We start from the raw sequence: 16,585 nt of genomic DNA on the forward strand, positions 1-16,585 counted from the left end.
ACAAGTTTTTTCTTTTTCTTATTTTCTGATCTTGTTTTATGGGCACTACATTCTTCATAGTCACTTTGAGCTTTAAAAATACACTTATTTTTAATATCTTCAGAGCATGCTGGCATTTTCAATTCAACATTGTGAAACTTATCTGTTTGTTGTGTGTGTTTCTCCAGGGCTTTGGGTTTCTTTCTGTATGCTGTAATTTTGTTCTGTGGGTCCACATTTCATATAAGTTTTTCTTTCTTTATATTCATTCTTCATCTCAAACATTTTTGCGGTTGCCTCACACCTCAGCTACTTCCTAGAGACCACACCACAGAGACAATATTGCTTTGTAGATACCTTCAAGGAGACTGCATAATAATCTTCAACAGTACAGACTCACTAGGCTTCTGGGTATAAAATTAATTCTGTTTTCTCCCTTTTCTAAAGGTAACTTGTGAATTAGACCCAAATCTGAGGACATAGTTGGATCTTCTTTTGATTCTTTTCACTTGTGCATAAATGTAGTACTAGTCCCAGTCTTCACCCAGAGTATATCTCCCTTTAGTCATCAGTATATGTGGGGCCTGTTTCAGTCTTGTCAAGGTTGAAGTTCCAGGCCCTATCATCTTTGCATAGTATCCAGGAATCTGCCTTTAGCTCCCACTCACTAACGGGAGTTTTCCTCTGACCTATAAAATCAGTTCTGTGGGATGGATAAGACTATGAAAACCTTGAATGTCTCATGTTGAAGATGGCAGAAGCTAAGTTCTCTGAATAACTATGGATAAGACCTGCCATGTGGACCTGTTTATCTGCTCACCATTGTTACATGAGCAAGAAGCAAGCAGACTGGTCTTGGGTTGATCCTTTACATATTTGAGACTTGTTACCACTGGCTAGCCACCTTGATTAATGAATTATCTGACTTGAGTGTTTAATGTCTTATAATAACCTAAGTGCTGAATTTTCTGCTCCACTATAGTGATAAAAAGAGGATTGTACTTTCTAATTTTCTTTCCCATATGTTTCAAAATGCCTGTTGGAGTCTACCCCAAAACAAATTCATCAGCATATGAAAATGTAAAAAGCATTATATTTCTTGTATAATGTTATTAAACAATCCCTGGAATTAATTTAAAATTAGATCAGTGTCATTAATGTTTGTTGACTTTATTCTCCAAATGTTATAAGTTTGGCTTTGAACATACAACAATCTAAGAATAAAGATTTTGGAAGACTTCTTGATATCCTTATTATTCACCCAGAGGTTACAAATCCTTATCATTCTTCTCTAAAACTATGCATTTCTAAATTAGATGACATTCCTTTATGTAACAGTTTATTAAAACCTCAGAAGATTCTTTCTAGTCCTATTCTAGGTAAACTTATATGTTTGTTTTGTTTTTGTTTTATTGTTCATCATATGATCCACACATAGTTTTTGGAGATTTAGTCTTAAGGGTAGTGTCTTTATAGTAACATGGATATGTTACTTGAAGGATGACATCCATGTCACATTTTATATCTGTGGACATTTGTAACTTATAGTCAGTTATTACTGTTTTAACATACCTTATTTCCTTTTGAAATTAAAAAAAAAAAGTCCTTAGATAAAATCAGACATGTTTTATCTGAATCTTCAGGAAGCTCTTGTGCTCAATTAAATAGGGGAATGTTTTGTTTGTTGAAGATTTCTTAATTTTACTATTATAATTTCTGTGATGATATGACTATTACTTGGTGCATTTATTTCGCTTTTCTATCACTAGTCTGTTCTGTATTTTTGGTCAGGATTAAGTCCAAAGAATGACCACTATTACTTATAATTTTTGCCTTACAAAGTACAATTTATTTAATTTAGTAATGTTGCAAATCTTTTTACTTTGTTGAAACTGCTATGGAACATGCAGATTTTTGAAAACTCCTTTTTTCAGAAACAAATTTTACATACATATTTTTAACTGTGGTAGAAAGGCACACACTGCCTACCTAAGCACACTGTATCGTGGTCACATGTTAATAGTTCTACAATTCTTAACTACCCTTTTCCTTCTTTCCTTTGAAATAACTTTTAGAATGCATTATGTCTGTGGATTTCTCTATCATCTATGTATGTATCTAAGTATGTACGTATGTATGTTTGTATCTATCATCTATCTATCTATCTATCTATCTATCTATCTATCTATCTATCTATCATTTTTTATTTCTATGCCCTCACTCCAAATAATGGATGAGTTATTCTTGGGAGAAAATTCATTTTCTATTATCATATTTCTGTTATGAATTCCACAGTAGAATCATTTGCAAGACTTACCTAGTGGATGGACCCATTAGTTTTGGCATCAGCTCTTACCTAGGTGTGAACGTTAAGTTAATGAACTCTAATGTGTGTGTTTCTGTATATATATGCATATATGTGTACATAAGTATATACTATTCATATAATTATAGATGTGTGAAGTGTGTGGTATGTCAGATGACTTCAATAAATGTTAACAATTTTTATTTTCCATGAAGTCATTGTAATATTTCTTTTGTTAAAATCCCCATACAAAGAAATACTGGCATCTGGAATATAAAAAATTTTACCTTTTTCCTGTTTTTTCATTAAAAAATTACAGTCACAATCTTCATTTCTCTTCTAAATTTATTCATGTATTTATTTATTCATTTTGAGGGGGTGGGGAGAGGCAGAGGGAGAATCTTAAGGGCCTGATATGGGGCTGGATCTCACAACCCTGAGATCATGACCTAAGCTGAAATCAAGAGTCGGACACTTAATTGACTGAGCTACCCAGATGCCCCTCATTTCTTTCCTATTCCTGTTCCCCACTCACATGTTTAATTTTGTCTGAGTCTATTTCTCTATGTTCCTTAGCTTAAAATTCTGTTGATCAGAGGCAAAAATAGTAGCCAAATATTCCGCTTTCAGATTTTGTTATGTGTACTTCAGTCCTTACCTAGAGATCATACTTTCAAAGTCCCTTTTATCTTATTTTACCTAATCTAAATACTTTTGTGTGCATTTTAACCAATTTCCTCTACTTTGTCTTTAGTACTAAAGACTAATATCAAAGTGATTTGTATATATAAACTCTTGTTATTTACTCCTAAGATTTCTCTTTTTTGGCACAAAAAAAGAAAAAAAATCAAAACAATAAGAATAACTGATGATGCCTTTGAGGTCTTTTTTTTTTTTAAATCAAAGAACTTCTACATTTTGGCCACTTTTCCAACATTTAAAAAATTCTTTACAATTCTTTAAAAAATATTTAAAATTTTGTATTATGGACATAGCTAAGAGCTGAAAAATATACTCATAAATGTTAATCAATTCTAACCATAAATGGTAGGTTGCTTTATAGTACTTGCATTTTGTACTCCCAATTAATATATTACAGAATACAGTTTGTTTGTAACAGCAGAGAAATCATTCACTGAAGTCAAAGCAACAAGTATTTTTGATTGCCTCCTCAGTAAAATGTACAAGTTTTATAATCACTTTTCAGTGGTAATACCTTATGAATCATGTATACAGAATGACAATTTAAAATTGTATAATAAAATAGTTCATGTACTTTCAAATATAACATGTCATTTAATTCTTAAAAGCTCTTGTTTAGATAGATATTCAACATTTTTTAGAGAAATAAAAGTAAATTAAAAAACCCATCTTATATTACAAGTAAGAAAATTGAGACACAGAGAACAAGTGATTTTTTTTTTCAATGAAGCACAGCTAATAAGTGTGATTCCCTGACAATTTGCAAACTATGAAGTTAGATGATTTATCTATTACCAGTGTACTCACTTTTTTTGTTTGTTTGTTTCTCTCCTCATTAGATGTATTGTCTGCTAAAAAGTAGTTAAAATTCTGAAGTTCCTGATACATATCATTATCACTACATTTCTTTGTCTCTATACTACATTTACTTCTGTTTAACTGAATTTTTCAGTTACCAAAGAATCCTTGTGTTTCTCAGCCTTTGTGGTTGATTATTGCTGTTCCCTCTTTAAAAACCTTTGCCCACAGTATCTATCCATCATAAGAAAAAACAAGGAGGCAGCTTTCAGTATCATATAGTGAGAGATTTTTAAATGAGTACAATCAATGAACTTGGAGTGTTCTATGCAATATTGAGACAAAGTATCTACTAAGAGCATTTTACTAAGAATTCCCCTGTTGGTTAGGAAAAGGTTGAGCCAAAACATTTAAAAAATATCTTTCCTTTTTAGCCTTAAGACAATTGCCTTATTCAAATCTGCATTACAGTAATTGTTTTATTCATCTCATTCCCCTTCTACATTGCATGTCTTTATGGAGGGAGGGGAGAGAATTCACACGTCTTCGCATCACTCATGGCAGCTAAAGCTATCTTACTAAATTTGATCATTCCATACATTTTTGTCAAATCCCTTATCTATATAGAAATAAAATGAGTTAAAAGCATTATAAAGAGAATGTTTAAAAAATAATCTAGTGGAAATAGAAAAAGAAGGTAACAGGAAAGACTAGGATAACAATAGAGTAGAGAATAATATGGAAAAATACACACACACGTGTAATAAAAACCCAAATAAGGCAAACATTTAATAAATAGAAGTGAGATAACTATTGGACAGATATTACTCCCCAAATCATAGTGGTCGTACTTACTGGAACATGTCATAGTAAATTAAAATTGTGAATAGTGGTACTTTGACATTATTGGGAAACCTATATTTATCTATTTGTAGTGCTTCTTGACATTAAACATTTCATAGAAGTTTGGATACCAATACTTTTAGTTTTGCAGGGAATTCTGCAGATTCCTTTTTTTTTCTTCAAAATTTACCCATGTTTTTATGAAAGCAGAGCTGTCTACTAACCTTAAAAGTGCTTTTATTGTCAGCAATGACATTTAGGGACTAAATTGTCTTGCATGACAGGAAAATATATGATATTTTGTTTAGCTTTTTTCTACCACTTAATTTTAAAAACAATTACTTTTGCATAGTGATTTTACTCAATCTTCCCTTTCTAATGCAATGCCAGTGCATATGTAATTAAAAAAAATGTTTTCTAGAAAAGCAATGTCTTCCTTCTGCAATGATTGCATCCACACTGTTTCAAAACAGGAATTAATTGTAATTTTCAAAAGAATTTGAGAAGCTTCTAGTACTGTGCTATAATCATGCAGCATAGCATTTTTTTTCTGCTTAACAGTTTGCAAAACATCTTCATACATATATGTTATATGTAATTTCTATGAAGAAAATCATTTTTGAAAAAGAAACTATTCAGATCACACCATCTTAGATGATGATATAGGGATGATTCATCTGGCTTCCTTTGGAGAAGCAGTTCTCTAAGAAAAAGGAGTAACTGCTAATACTATTTTGCTTCTTTAGACCATCCTTGTAGACAACAACATTTTCACCAAATTTCTTTCTATTTGAAATATCCAGAATAGTGTCTCTTCTAATAACAGGACATCAACTAGTACATGTACTACAAGGGGTGTCCCCAGGGCATAGAACACTAAACCTACAAATTTGAAAATGGTTATTCAACCTGATTGCAAATGTTGAGTTCAGAAAATGGGAAAATGAGACACAGGTGATTCAGAGCATGCAAAGGCAAATGCTTACTTAAGCTATTACCTGTTGCCTAAGATGAAGTGATTAGTGAAGGCAAGATTGCACTTAACTGTTTGTATTTGTGGGTGAGGCCTATAGGAATGATGGGATGTGTTGACTACTTCTGACTCTACTGGAGAGTTTACTGAAAAATAATACCATGATGTCAGATTGTTAAACTCTCAGATCAAGATCTGATTAGAAAACAAGTTAGTTTCTGTGACGACACTAAATAAGATCAAAATATAATCCTGCAACAGAAGTAGAGTTCAGAGACTCACCCAGTGACTTATGTGAAATATTATTTGGTAAGAATTGAAGACCTGCATATAGGAATTGAAGACATTTAGGCAGATTCACTGACTCAAGAATCTTTCAAAACCTTCAAGCCTTTCTAACTAGTAGAAGCAGTCCCTCCTACTCTTGGCAACATACTAGCTATACTCTGCTTAAAACTTCTGTGATAATATTATTTTAGGCAGTTGCTTTATAAGGTATATTTATTCTTCAGTCTCCACACCCTACTGCCCTTCCTCTTTATATCCATTACTAGAGGAGATCTACAAATGCGCCTTGGTAACAAATATAAAGAACCAGAAGAAGATAGCTTATACACTAAAGGATTTACAAATTTTTGCTAATTTTGCATGATCAGAAACCCAAGCATTATTTATGACGATGGACCTTAAAGGGTACTTGATCAAGTAAGACAAACATAACATTACATCAAGTACAATTTGTATCTACAAATTTTGTAGAGCATGCACTAGAGATTCTGATTCTACGGTTAACTCAAGCAACTTAGAGGGGCTTTAATATTTTTCTTGGTTGCTTGACTGAAATCTGGTCTCAACACTGGCCTACATTATGAGATTCGTTGCCAGAATTTGCTTAGTCTACTGAAGAAGGAATTCCGACATCTAGGGAGATAGCCATCTTGATGTAAATTTATCATGAATGGTATGTCCCATGGGAAGACTTAAAGGTCACTATTTTGAAAATGTTTGAAATGTCTTGAGAAGAAGTGTTCCAATATCCTTTTAAGGCTCTGTGATGTCTACTCTTTGCAGGCCTGGGATGTTGATGGCAATGTTTCCATTGAGCTGGGGGCATCTGGAAATGTTTTAATATGAACAAATACTTAACTTTAAATGTAAAGGATTTTAGGAGGTTTATCAGGTAACTGAAAGGAAAGAGGACAGGGAGAGATTCACTACAGGAAAAGTAAGATAGAATCTGAACAATCAGGCATAATCTCTGTCCTTCACTGTTCTTAGGCTTTGCACTATTGCATGACCCATCTGTCAGTAAGCACCCATGCTAAAAAATGGTGTCTGTTTTTCTGCTTCTCTGTGCATTTATTAATGAGCACATAGCTCCTAAATTTCATTTTTACAATAACTACATTGCATGGACACTCCTGAAATCTTACTGGTGAAAAAAGAACTAAGATGACTTTGATATGAAATAATATAACTTCTTAATAAGTTTTGTCTCCTTTCTGATTTCAGGTTTTAGAGTCCATAACTTTTTTTTTTAACTTCAGGTTTTTATCTAGATTCATGTTAGTTAGCATATATGGTAAAATTGGTTTCAGGGGTAGAACTTAGTGATTCATCATTTACATATAATACCCAGTGCTCAACACAAGTGTCCTCCTTCATGCCCATTTAGCCCATGCCCCACCCACCTCCTTCCATCAACCCTCCCTTTTGTTCTCTATGGTTAAGAGCCCTTTATGGTTTGCTTCATAACTTCTATGTGTCAGAAAAATCAAAGTAGTTTTTCTCTTTTTTCTTATTAATACAGTATTATTTGTATTCCTCTCGTCAAACTGAGCCAACCACTTTCCCCAAGCTCCCTGGGGAGGTTTAGATAAAAGGAACATACAGGGAAAATGAGACATGAGAGAAAGGCATTGGAGGTGGAGACAGCTCCTTCACATGGTGAAGAGGATGAGAAAGGTCACCATCAGGCAAAATAGCCCATGGCCTCCTAGAGGTCAAAGTTCAGAATGGCTTAGGAGAAGAGCTATTGCTTCAGAGAAGGGCTCCCAGCATAACCAATGACGAGGCTCCCAAACACAGTCCCAATTCCAGCCCCAGAGCCGGCCACCCCTACCATGGCAGCCCCAGCCCCAATGAACTTAGTTGCTATGTCACTGTCCTTTGAAATAACACTGGTTCAGAAGCTGCGTCTAAGAGTAAGTGAGGTCAGGGGACATGGGGCTGCCAAGCTGCTGAGGCTCTCATCTGTTAGTGTCTTTAGTGGTTTTAGCACCACATCAGACAGTGATCAGCTCAACTGCTGAGAGGTGCTCCTGACATGGAAGGGGTGGAGAAGTACTTTGCACAGGCATATATTTTTAGGGGATGAGGAGCTGTGGCAGGAGAGCTGCTCCTAGTGCAAAGAAGACAGCCAAAGTAGTTTTTCTGATACACATTAATCTGACAATAAGGAGCAACTCCTGGCTATCACAGGGCAGGCACCTTAAAAAGTACCTTTACAGCCTTGGAAGCTTTTGATATTAACAGATCATTAGGCTTTCAGGGAACTCTTGTTATATATGACAGGTTTAGAAATATTCAATTTTTTGAAATTACCTAAAGATGTAGAGACCTTTCTGATGTTGTAACTGTATGGTCGTGCATTCTGATTTTTTCCACAGTATGAAATGCTCCCTGTGGTGTCTGTTCTAAACTATCAGTGGTGATGACCAGAGTTGACTGACAGTTAATTTTACTGACCATTTTTAAAGTCTCCATGAATGGAGAGAACTTTACATAGACTATTTAGAAATTATTGAGCAAAAGCTTTCTCAATTAAATAATCTTAAATTGTACATTATTACTCTCAGGTTTTAAAACCTAGAAACAAAATGCTGCATTTGATTCATTAATATACAAATGGCAATGGTGATGGTAGGGTAGTGTGGAGCAGCCTGACTTCTCTTTTATATTTCTAAAAAAAAACAGAAGAATTGGGTAAATTCTAACAAAACATTTGAAATTTAGCAAGCGATATTACTTCTGCTTTGCACTTGATCTTAGCCAAAAGGCCAAAAAATGAAATTATTACTTCTGCTTTGCATTCATCATCTTCTGCAAACGTGAATAAAAACACCTATGTATAATAGAAAAGTATCTTCAGTTCAATTGTCAAATGCTTGTCAAATACAAAGGAACAGAGGAACTTTTTCTAAGATCTAGCTGAGGTTGTCCAAATGCAATTCCATTGAAGACTGCTTTAGTCATCATTTTCTCAAGCCAGGTTCAAGAGAGCGAAGTCAGTTTTTAAAATACAATTTTAATTATTGCATATGCCCTTTCAAGTCAATGAAAAACAACCAACCACCTTTCCACTCACCAAGTAATTGTGTTCAATGTCTCTGACACTAAGCTCCAATAGTTCTAGCTGATATGCAGGCAAGCTGTGCTCGTGTTGAATAATGTTCTTATTTTGGATGTGTCAAGACCAAAATAGCAATCTTAATTTAAACATATAGCAAGGCATCAGTTTGTTTTCATTTTAAAGTAGAGTTACCAAATTGAAGACCTTTTCTATAATAAAAGTGTTAAAACAAATTGACAGTCAATATTCTTAAACTTTAATTTGATTAATCCTGCTCTTAGCAATTGCACTGTTGCATTATATATGATCCTTGGTTATTCAATGGAACAATGAGTAGAATGTTTTCATAACTAAATTTTTAGATTCATGTAGAACTTCACTATTTAGAGATTATATGTTCAACATGCACTATATTATTGTATTTGTCATGACTAAAAGAAGGATGATATGAACATTCCCAGGTTTATATTACTATAACTTTAAAAGGTATAAATAAATAACCCAATTATATCATGAATAATCAGAAAATCTTGAATTTTAAAAATAATTAACTTATGTTGTTAATCATACTGTAGATTGGTAAGCAATTTTATTTAACAATAACAAGAAAAATAATCTTGAAAAGTAAATAAGGAATCTGCTTCTTAAGTGATCAAAATAATTTTAATTCTTAAATATAACCAGTCCATGAATCTAGTCATACTGTAGTTAATCAATATTGATTTATAATGATAGGGAGGAAATAAAAATATAAATAATCTTAAGATGCTAATGTGACATGTTTATCATAACTATATTCATAAAAAACAATAATATGATGCCTATGAACTAATTAGGTACTCTTGGGTTGTTATATTATTAATGATTTATGCCATTTTCTATATTTGATATTATGTTACCCAACTTAATAAACTACTGTCTATTCAGAAAAACTAAGTATTGCTGCACAAAAGCCTAAGGCAGTTGTATCAATGTGAATATTTTCAACTTCAGAGCAATGATTTTGACAGATTAGAGGAGTAAATTCATATAATAGAGTGTCATGATCCAAATAAAATCTAATCACTTAAGGTAAAATTATACCTTATCTATGGAAGGAAGACTAGAATCTTAAAGCACTATTCTTATAAAAGTTAATTTACTTTCAGGGTGATTTTTGTATTTATATTTTTCAGTATATTACTGAACTAATGGAAAACAAAACTGATGTGTGGGCGATTAGTTATAGTTATACTACGTTTGCCTTCAAATTATGGATCTTTGAAAAAATAGACTGGTGTGCAATAAATTGATTTTCATGTCTTTTTGGCATCTTTTATTTAGTAATTTGTGTTTTTCATTGATATATGACTTTGTTACTTAAATTCTTTAGTTTTAAATCATTAGGCATGTTAAGAAGAAGAAGAAGAAAATAAACAAGTGATTGAATTAAGCATCAGCATTGTCTCTTTCTATTATCCCTTGCTTTTGTCATGCCACCTGAGCTCCTAGTTCAGCAAAATATCACAATGATATATTCTGGACTTATTAAAATATAGACATAAGTAAAGTAGATTAGATTAGAGATATTTCCAGATTGGCTATTAAGATATTCAAAGGAAACAAAATCATCTTACAATAAATCTAGATAGATAGATAGATAGATAGATAGATAGATATGGGTAGAGATAGATATATCCGAACTGACCATTCATAGCAGTTCAAGTATTTGTAATATATTCTGCTATATACATATTTATATTTGATAAAGGGAATATTTTACGTTGAGAGGAGAGAGAAAACTAGAGCAAAATAAAAGCAAAGATTTAAAAGTGTTAATCCACAGGTTGCCTATTCTTGAAAGGTGAACACGGTGAATGTGAGGGCCACGACAAGGTATTCTGCCTAGCTTTATCATGGGTAGACTTAAGCCGCATTAACACTGTGTATGGCACGTAGAAATGAAAGTTGACTCGTATGCACAGAGTATTTTTTCCATTAGTCAAGCCAAGTAATTCTTCGCTTCTTTGTCTTTGCTCCCAGGAGGTTGGTCACCTTGGTAAGAGTGAATACTTAGCCCAGACTTTGGCCAATTATTAGATGACTGCATAGTTAGCAAGGCATCTCCATAAACCTTAAGCATGTCTAGCCCTTTGCTTTCAAGCCTATAAATATGGCCCGCTCTGCTTATATATACTCCTAAATATCATAAGGAAGCACAGGAAAATCTCATCTAGTGCTTTTGCTGGGTCAGGTGATGGTAGTTCCAGATGAACACCTTTGAGCACTTTCATTCCACTTTATATTGTGTGTTCAATTCATAAATGCTTGGCCTTGTATGCTTTCCATGTTGTCAGCATTCTGGGAGACAAACTGATATTTTGCTTAGAAATAATCAAATTGAATGCTATCTGTTACAATGAAGGGAGACTTCCAGACTAACTTCTATTGAGTGTGAGTTGGAATTTTCTTTGTAGTAGCAAAATTGAGAAGCATTTCTAGTAGGCCCAAGGGGTGTAGTGCTTTTCTCTCTAAAATTATTTTTCTCAATTTTTATGAGTTCTGCCCTCAAAAATTATTGCAATTGACATGTATAAGAATTTATTTTCAAATTAAATTGGCAGTGAATGATTGCCAATCAAAGTAGAAGAAAGGCTATCTAATAGACTTTCCCAGAAATCAAAGAACTAATATTTTAACTATCAAATAATGTGTAAGGCATCTAGGGTGAAGCTCTATGGAAAATTGTTAATAGCACTTTATCAACCTTAAAAAAAAAGGTCTTTGCTTATCTCATTGATATTCATGCTTATATTTGTTACTCTGTTATGGGACCAATTCTATAATGGATTACCATCTTACTAACACAAATAATTTTTTAAATAAGCAAATAATGTAATAAAATGCAAACTACCAATCCTAATCTAATAAATACTATCTTTGAGTCAAGTTTTGTTCAAACTTGGTAAAGCATTTTAAATCAATCTTTCATAACACCCTTTTCAGCTGTACATAGGGAATCCTACATGTAACTTTACTTGATTAAAAGAATTGTCCTTAATGTTCTTTAGTAAACATATTTGAACTACTTTCAAAATAAATAAACAAGAACAGAGCTCTTCAACTTAGATTCTGCTTCTCTGAGACTTATTCTGTAGGATCTTGGATTAGTGGTTTTTGTAGGTGTGATTTATGGAGTTTGTTATGATTCAGTGCTCCCAGGACCCATCCTATATAAACAACACAAAATTAAATAAACACAATTTAAAAGAAAGAAAAACATGTTTGATGAAATCATTGGGCATCTTTCATAATTCAACCCTGTTTAATGTGACCCAAAGCACTATACTTCATTCAGATATACTTACAAATTGTATAACTGTGTGACTTAACATCTTCTTTGTAAGACCTTTATCCATTTTCTTCCAACAATTACTTCTTTGTTGCCATATCCTTCATATTTATAATGTGTTAATGATTTTTGTTTTTAAATTGAATATGTGAGAAGGAAGATAATTTTTTTAAGACTGAGGAAAAATTACATGTTAGATATTAAGGAGGTGGGAGAAAAAATGGGGAAAATGTTTTTTGTTCACAGGCAGATTAATTACATGACTGATCTTTCATGGGAGAAATCAGAACAAGTGTAAAGTGGAAAATGCAAATGATTTAATCGAAACAGATTTGCGAACTTTTAGTAGTTAAATTGAGAATTATATTCTAAGTATGATAAGGGGATTTAAAAAAAAGAGAGAGAGACAACAAACTCAAAATGGAGTCACTTGTGCTAAGCCCACATCACCAAACTGAGACTTATTACTTAACCAAATTTCAGTGTCAGCCTCTATCAGAAATGTAAAATAACTAGTCAGTCTAGAATTTCCTGATCAGCACTAGTGAGGTAATGTGCCTGATAAGACACTTGGGATCTTCCAGAGAAAGGTAACTCTGCTTGAGACAATTTACTCTCTTAGTAACTTCTTTGTCTCACCTCCTTCTGCCTATAAAAGCCTTTCATTTTGTACAGCTTTTTGGAGCTCCTTTCTATCTGCTAGATGGGATGCTGCCTGACTCATGAATCACTGAATAAAGCCAATAAAATCTTTAAAATTTACTCAATTGAATTTTGTTTTTTAACAAGGATTTCCCCCCCTACTCCCCCCAGGACAGCATTGTACTTCAACAAGGAATAAGGAACAAGTAAGTATTCCAGGAGGTCCAGGAAAACTGAAGGGAATTAAAAGAAGCAATACGGCAGCTACTGAAGTTTTGAGGTGTTCCAAATGTGGAACCAAGGTGCCCAAAGACAAAACATATCAAAGAGAAACATTCCTGCTGGCCTAGTGCCGCAAATCCCAGACGTGCATTCATGGGGGAGAAGGCAGGCCCCACATTAGTAACAAGCTTAAAAACAGATGGAAATTGATCTCCTTTAGGTTATCTGACTTCTTTTATATTCTGTTCTCTCCCTTGTGTTTAGTTTCACTGGGTTTTAATCAGATTACTTTAAATTTTCTGAACCCAGGTTGGGATTTAGCATGAAAACAACAGAAGAAGAGAGAAGGCAAGTTTTCTGAGTAGGGTGTTTCAAATAACTCACCACAATTAAGGTGATGAGGACTCCTGAAGGGCAGAGAGAAGTGGAGGAAACTCATGCATTTGACACAAGAAAAGCTGAGTAGCCAGAAGAGTTAGTCAGAGGGAAGGCACTGGGGATAAAAGCTTGGCAACAACTCCCTTAGGAATTGCACTCTGAAAATCCAAGGTTTAATACAAGCTTCTTTCATTAGTCTAAGTGTTTCTGCACAAATAACTTGTCATTACAATTCAGTTTAATCTTAAAAATTGGAGGGGCAAAGACCTGTTGGGTCATAGTGCTTGTCACTCCAGTGCAAATAGAAACAATGGCTTTCAGGTGTCGGATTTCATAAATTAAACAGTAATAGAAAATATAGAACTATTTTTTTCTACAAAATGATTTAAGAAGTACAATGTTTTCTTTAGATTTTTTTCTTTTTTAATTGAGATCTTTGGGCATAGGGCTCTTCAATAAAGGCTGAGGCTGAGGGTTTTAGGACAAGATAGCAGGAATGGTAAATGGCATCATGGTGTAAGGACCCATGGATAAGAGACTGACCTATTTATTCTGTACTTTGATAATGATGCTTAATCTTTCCCTGTCACAGTTGCAATTAAAAAGAGCAGTAGGATGCTATTACAGATCATTGCTATGGAGAGCATTAAGCTATAAACTACAATTTAAACTACTCTTTAAGTGTATTCTGTTCAGAGAAATCCAGATGGTGTAATTTATTTCTGTTCATATACAGTGGAAAACAATTGGTGTAACTGATAAGAAAATATGACTGATTGATAGGCATATTCAGATATGCTGATCCAAAAATGCTCTGATCTTATGGTAGCTTTTGTTTGTTGTTTTACATTCAAAGGGAAAAAAAGCAAAAGTGTTAAATCACAAACAGCAAACCACTCAGCTCCCAAACTGCATAAATATTATAGAAGAATAAAGGTATGAATTATCTGAAAATTGTTTCTATGCTTTGGACTGTAAAGCAATGTGGCATTCATAAATAATTTTACCCTCAGCATTGTTCTGTCTTTGAAAATTTAAGTTGTAGAATCTCTTTTCATCTCTAATTTCAGATCCCATTTATTTCACTTACCTCTTCATTTAGCTGACAGTGATAATATGCCTGTAAAATATCATTTTTTTGATCATGTATATTTGACAGACACGTTTTTGTTCTTTTCCCTATTTCTCTGGGCTAGCACTCTGTCTAGAAGATGTACCACTGCTGGTGATGTCAGTCATCAGACACTATAGCAAATGATGGGAGATCAAAGGAAGCAGGAGATGGTTTAAGTGATCAATCAATTTAATATGTAGGTTGTTGAGGCATGGAAACATTCCAACCAACTGTAGCATTCCTGGCCAGATTTAGATATGTGTATTGAATGTGTATAAGCTTAACTGAGAAATATGATTTGATGATTTATATACCATTTTTTTCTTTTTATGGCAGTTTAATTCAACTATTATCCTACTGAGATTTCTGCATCTTTTCCTTTGGGAGATGTGGTGATGGCCCCATTATTTACTTTTTATGGTCTATTGAAGAGAATAAGATGGCCCTGAGTTTTTATTTGTTAATCAACAAAATGTATGATAATACTTTTTTAAAAAATGAAAGTGCATGCAAATCTCAAAAGTGTCAACACTCAATTTTCTCAGCAACTGAATAATATGAATCTAAGAAGCAAGATTACAGAGAAGGCTGTACAAGAAAACTATTCACAAGACTTTATATTGAATACTCATAAGATGGGTGTAAGCAACAGGGAATTTTAACTTTAGAAAATAATAGCAGTTGCTAAGATTGTTGAGGTAAAGCATTATAATTACAAATGAAATAAGTGTTTTTGAGCAAAGTCTTAAGAATAATTGTGAGTTTAAGTGATTAGGGTCTGCAAACAGCATGTCTAGCTGCATATCAAAGCACAAGTGTAAACTGTGTTGAGCCTGGAATGGGCTGTTAATAATTTATCACTCTTACATCTTCACAGAGATAATGATCTTCATCTTAAGTATTCTAGTTGGATTTAAATGGCCGCAATATACAAAATAGGCATGTACACTTAAAATTATTTTGTACTAATTGATTAAGTGCCTTTTTTGTTTTTGTTGGGATAAAGTCCCCCTCTTAACTTATTAAGATCTCCATCTAAAAAGATGTTTACATTTATTTATACTATTTTCATAAGGTTCTTCGTGTGGAGCATCTTGGAGTCTCATCCAGATCCTAGCTCCCTTTACCTACCTTCTCCTCTTAAGAATTATTATGTACCAGAGCTTTCGCAAATGAAGCTTGAATGGGGAAGAAAACGTCTCTGTTCTTTTTGTCTGAAACTCTATACTTTTCTAGATTTGGCTGTGGGATCTTCTGCCTGATTGTTAGCTTGGACTACTGTTTTGGTAGGATTTTTCCCCTCTGTACTATGTCAACAATTATCCTGGAGTGAGGATCGACAGATTTACGAAGTTTGTTCACATGTACTTTGAGACATAATGCTTTTTAAAAAAATGAGTATACTAAAAATATTTATGCGAAATTCAAACTTAAATAGGCATCTTGCATTTGATCTGAAAGGACAAATACAAATTAAAAATAAGGGGTGTAATATTATCTGTTGAAAAGAAGGGAGAAAAAAAGAAAAGAAGGGAGAGATTTCCCTCTCCTCCTTTATCTTTGAGCAATTTCCTTAAATAACATGTAATTGTAAGCACTTTCCCATCTCTTTGAAATGTATGTACTTTCTTTTGAAGACTAGAGAGGTCCTTTTTTAGCTGGCCTTTTGTCACTTTTTATGTCCCAGCAATGTCTTTCTCAAGAATCTGGGAGTCATCTCATTGAAATGCAAACATCAAGGGAGATCCCAGTCTCTGTGGGAAGTCAGAAGCTTAATTTCAGTGGGCATCTTGTTCCACATTGCAAAATTACTTCTTATCATGAAGATATGAAAAGGTGGTTTCTCTTCTGGAGCAAGGCACCAAGTTATCACAAATAGTCCCCTCAATTGCCAGATGAGTCTATGATGAAGTATGGTGTTGTCAAGTCCTCTTACTTGAGGACTA

General features: G+C 33.6%; 1 pseudogene; it reads right to left on the minus strand.

Moving 5' to 3' along the window:
- Positions 1–7,540: 7,540 nt before the first annotated feature.
- LOC103677653 lies at positions 7,541–12,949 on the minus strand (annotated as a pseudogene).
- Positions 12,950–16,585: the final 3,636 nt, after the last annotated feature.

This window comes from Ursus maritimus, unplaced genomic scaffold, assembly GCF_017311325.1.
Source record: "Ursus maritimus isolate PB19 unplaced genomic scaffold, ASM1731132v1 scaffold_10, whole genome shotgun sequence".
Classification (NCBI taxonomy): Eukaryota; Metazoa; Chordata; class Mammalia; order Carnivora; family Ursidae; genus Ursus; species Ursus maritimus.